The sequence below is a fragment of the Arachis stenosperma genome, chromosome 4 (genome assembly GCF_014773155.1).
Source record: "Arachis stenosperma cultivar V10309 chromosome 4, arast.V10309.gnm1.PFL2, whole genome shotgun sequence".
Taxonomy (NCBI): Eukaryota; Viridiplantae; Streptophyta; class Magnoliopsida; order Fabales; family Fabaceae; genus Arachis; species Arachis stenosperma.
In genome coordinates, this window is record NC_080380.1 from 76,596,773 (window position 1) to 76,602,069 (window position 5,297).

Below are 5,297 nucleotides of genomic sequence, written 5' to 3' on the forward strand. Positions count from 1 at the left end.
CTAAACTTAAATTGTTGCTTGTCCTCAAGCAACTGAAGATCAAATAAGATAAAAAGAAGAGAATATGCAATGAACTCCAAAAACATCTATGAAGATCAGTATTAATTAGATGAACGGGGCTTTTAGCTTTTTGCCTCTGAATAGTTTTGGCATCTCACTCTATCCTTTGAAATTCAGAATGATTGGCTTCTTTAGGAACTCAGAATCCAGATAATGTCATTGATTCTCCTAGTTAAGTATGATGATTCTTGAACACAGCTACTTCATGAGTCTTGGCCGTGGCCCAAAGCACTCTGTCTTCCAGTATTACCACCGGATACAAACATGCCACAGACACATAATTGGGTGAACCTTTTCAGATTGTGACTCAGCTTTGCTAGAGTCCCCAATTAGAGGTGTCCAGGGTTCTTAAGCACACTCTTATTGCCTTGGATCACAACTTTATTTCTTTCTTTTTCTTTCTTTTTCTCTTTCTTTTTCGTTTTTTTTTTTCGCTTGCTTCTCTTTTTTTTTTTTTTGGATTCACTACTTTTTCTTGCTTCAAGAATCATTTTTTATGATTTTTCAGATCCTCAGTGACATGTCTCCTTTTTCATCATTCTTTCAAGAGCCAACATTCATGAACCACAAATTCAAAAGTCATATGCACTGTTTAAGCATACATTCAGAGAACAAAAGTATTGCCACCACATCAAAATAATTAAACTATTATAAAATTCAAAATTCATGCAATTCTTATCTTTTTCAATTAAGAACATTGTTTATTCAAGAAAGGTGATGGATTCATAGGACATTCATAACTTTAAGGCATAGACACTAATGATCATAAGACACAAACATAGATAAACATAAGCACTAAAATTCGAAAAACAAGAAAATAAAGAACAAGGAGATTGAAGAACGGGTCCACCTTAGTGATGGCGGCTTGTTCTTCCTCTTGAAGGTCTTATGGAGTGCTTGAGCTCCTCAATGTCTCTTCCTTGTCTTTGTTGCTCCTCTCTCATGATTCTTTGATCTTCTCTAATTTCATGGAGGAGGATGGAATGTTCTTGGTGCTCCACCCTTAGTTGTCCCATGTTGGAACTCAGTTCTCCTAGGGAGGTGTTTAGTTGCTCCCAATAGTCTTGTGGAGGAAAGTGCATCCCTTGAGGTATCTCAGGGATCTCATGATGAGAGGGGTCTCTTGTTTGCTCCATCCTTTTCTTGGTGATGGGCTTGTCCTCATCAATAAGGACGTCTCCCTCTATGTCAACTCCAACTGAATAACAGAGGTGACAAATGAGATGAGGAAAGGCTAACCTTGCTAAGGTAGAGGACTTATCCGCCACCTTATAGAGTTCTTGGGCTATAACCTCATGAACTTCCACTTCTTCTCCAATCATGATGCTATGGATCATGATGGCCCGGTCTAGAGTAACTTCTGACCGGTTGCTAGTGGGAATGATTGAGCGTTGGATAAACTCCAACCATCCTCTAGCCACGGGTTTGAGGTCATGCCTTCTCAATTGAACCGGCTTCCCTCTTGAATCTCTCTTCCATTGTGCGCCCTCTTCACATATGACTGTGAGGACTTGGTCCAACCTTTGATCAAAGTTGACCCTTCTAGTGTAAGAATGTTCATCTCCTTGCATCATGGGCAAGTTGAATGCTAACCTTACATTTTCCGGACTAAAATCCAAGTATTTCCCCCGAACCATAGTAAGCCAATTCTTTGGATCCGGGTTCACACTTTGATCATGGTTCTTGGTGATCCATGCATTGGCATAGAACTCTTGAACCATCAAGATTCCAACTTGTTGAATGGGGTTGGTAAGAACTTCCCAACCTCTTCTTCGGATCTCATGTCGGATCTCCGGATATTCACTCTTTTTGAGTGAAAAAGGGACCTCGGGGATCACCTTCTTCAAGGCCACAACTTCATAGAAGTGGTCTTGATGCACCCTTGAGATGAATCTCTCCATCTCCCATGACTCGGAGGTGGAAGCTTTTGCCTTCCCTTTCCTCTTTCTAGAGGTTTCTCCGGCCTTAGATGCCATAAATGGTTATGGAAAAACAAAAAGCAATGCTTTTACCACACCAAACTTAAAAGGTTTGCTCGTCCTCGAGCAAAAGAAGAAAGAAGAGAGTAGAAGAAGAAGAAATGAGGAAGAAGGGAATGACTTTGTGTTCGGCCAAAGAGGGGGAGAAGTGGTGTTTAGGTTGTGTGAAAATGAAGGGGTGAAGAAGGGTTTATATAGGAGAGGGGGGCTTATGGTTCGGTCATGTATGGGTGGGTATGGAAGGGAAAGTGGTTTGAATTTGAAGGGTGAGGTAGGTGGGGTGGATGTTAGTGGTGAAGAGAAAAATGGGATTTGATAGGTGAAGGGTTTTTTGGGGAAGAGGTGTTGAGGTGATTGGTGAATGGGTGAAGAAGAGAGAGAGTGGTGGGGTAGGTGGGGATCCTGTGGGGTCCACAGATCCTGTGGTGTCAAGGAAAAGTCATCCCTGCACCAAATGGCATGCAAAATCACGTTTTGAGCCATTTCTGGCGTTAAACGCCGGGCTGGTGCCCATTTCTGGCGTTTAACGCCAGGTTCTTGCCCTTTTCTGGCGTTTAACGCCAGTCTGGTGCCCCCTTTCTGGCGTTAAACGCCCAGAATGGTGCCAGACTGGGCGTTAAACGCCCACCTGCTAGCCTTACTGGCGTTTAAACGCCAGTAAGTTCTTCCTCCAGGGTGTGCTGTTTTTCTTCCTGTTTTTCATTCTGTTTTTGCTTTTTTACTTGATTTTGTGACTTCTCATGATCATCAACCTACAAAAAAAAAAAACATAAAATAACAAAAGAAAATAGATAAAATGTAACATTGGGTTGCCTCCCAACAAGCGCTTCTTTAATGTCAGTAGCTTGACAGAGGGCTCTCATGGAGCCTCACAGATGCTCAGAGCAATGTTGGAACCTCCCAACACCAAACTTAGAGTTTGAATGTGGGGGTTCAACACCAAACTTAGAGTTTGGTTGTGGCCTCCCAACACCAAACTTAGAGTTTGACTGTGGGGGCTCTGTTTGACTCTGAATTGAGAGAAGCTCTTCATGCTTCCTCTCCATGGTGACAGAGGGATATCCTTGAACCTTAAACACAAAGGATTCTTCATTCACTTGAATGATCAGTTCTCCTCCATCAACATCAATCACAGCCTTAGCTGTGGCTAGGAAGGGTCTGCCAAGGATGATGGTTTCATCCATGCACTTCCCAGTCTCTAGGACTATGAAATCAGTAGGGATGTAATGGTCTTCAATCTTCACCAAAACATTCTCTACAAGTCCATGAGCTTGTTTTCTTGAATTGTCTGCCATCTCTAATGAGATTCTTGCAGCTTGCACCTCAAAGATCCCTAGCTTCTCCATTACAGAGAGAGGCATGAGGTTTACACTTGACCCTAAGTCACACAGAGCCTTCTTGAAGGTCATGGTGCCTATGGTACAAGGTATTGAAAACTTCCCAGGATCTTGTCTCTTTTGAGGTAATTTCTGCCTAGACAAGTCATCCAGTTCTTTGGTGAGCAAAGGAGGTTCATTCTCCCAAGTCTCATTTCCAAATAACTTGTCATTTAGCTTCATGATTGCTCCAAGGTATTTAGCAACTTGCTCTTTAGTGACATACTCATCCTCTTCAGAGGAAGAATACTCATCAGAGCTCATGAATGGCAGAAGTAAATCCAATGGAATCTCTATGGTCTCATTTTGAGCCTCAGATTCCCATGGTTCCTCATTTGGGAACTCAGTGGAGGTCAGTGCACGCCCACTGAGGTCTTCCTCAGTGGCGTTCACTTCCTCTCCTTCCTCTCCAAATTCGGCCATGTTGATGGCCTTGCACTCTCCTTTTGGATTTTCTTCTGTGTTGCTTGGAAGAGTACTTGGAGGGAGTTCAGTAACTTTCTTGCTCAGCTGTCCCACTTGTGCCTCCAAATTTCTAATGGAGGACCTTATTTCAGTCATGAAAGTTTGAGTGGTTTTGATTAGATCAGAGACCATGGTTGCTAAGTCAGAGGGGTTCTGCTTAGAATTCTCTGTCTGTTGCTGAGAAGATGATGGAAAAGGCTTGCCATTGCTAAACCTGTTTCTTCCACCATTATTATTGTTGAAACCTTGTTGGGGTCTCTCTTGATTCTTCCATGAGAAATTTGGGTGATTTCTCCATGAAGAATTATAGGTGTTTCCATAGGGTTCTCCTAGGTAATTCACCTCTTCCATTGAAGGGTTCTCAGGATCATAAGCTTCTTCTTCAGATGAAGCATCCTTAGTACTGCTTGGTGCATTTTGCATTCCAGACAGACTTTGAGAAATCAAATTGACTTGTTGAGTCAATATCTTGTTCTGAGCCAGAATGGCATTCAGAGTATCAATCCCAAGAACTCCTTTCTTCTGACTTGTCCCATTGTTCACAGGATTCCTTTCAGAAGTGTACATGAATTGGTTATTTGCAACCATTTCAATTAGCTCTTGAGCTTCTGTAGGCGTCTTCTTCAGATGAAGAGATCCTCCAGCAGAGCTATTCAAAGACATCTTGGATAGTTCAGAGAGACCATCATAGAAAATACCTATGATGCTCCATTCAGAAAGCATGTCAGAAGGACACTTTCTGATCAATTGTTTGTATCTTTCCCAAGCTTCATAGAGGGATTCTCCATCCTTCTGTCTGAAGGTTTGGACTTCCACTCTAAGCTTACTCAATTTTTGAGGTGGAAAGAACTTTGCCAAGAAGGCATTGACTAGCTTTTCCCAAGAGTTCAGGCTTTCTTTAGGTTGTGAGTCCAACCATATCCTAGCTCTGTCTCTTACAGCAAAAGGGAATAGCATAAGTCTGTAGACCTCAGGGTCAACCCCATTAGTCTTGACAGTGTCACAGATTTGCAAGAATTCAGCTAAGAACTGATGAGGATCTTCCAATGGAAGTCCATGGAACTTGCAATTCTGTTGCATTAGAGAAACTAATTGAGGCTTAAGCTCAAAGTTGTTTGCTCCAATGGCAGGGATAGAGATGCTTCTCCCATAGAAGTCAGGAGTAGGTGCAGTAAAGTCACCAAGCACCTTCCTTGCATTGTTGGCATTGTTGTTACTTTCGGCTGCCATGTATTCTTCTTCTTTGAAGATTTCGGTTAGGTCCTCTACAGAGAATTGTGCCTTAGCTTCTCTTAGCTTTCGCTTCAAGGTCCTTTCAGGTTCAGGGTCAGCTTTAACAAGAATGCCTTTGTCTTTATTCCTGCTCATATGAAAGAGAAGAGAACAAGAAAATGTGGAATCCTCTATGTCACAGTAT

At 42.3% G+C, this 5,297-nt stretch overlaps 1 non-coding gene across 1 annotated transcript; it reads left to right on the forward strand.

Moving 5' to 3' along the window:
* Nucleotides 1–4,597: 4,597 nt before the first annotated feature.
* LOC130977606 (small nucleolar RNA R71) lies at nucleotides 4,598–4,705 on the forward strand. Its single transcript, XR_009085292.1, has one exon. It is a non-coding gene; the product is annotated as a small nucleolar RNA R71 (small nucleolar RNA).
* Nucleotides 4,706–5,297: the final 592 nt, after the last annotated feature.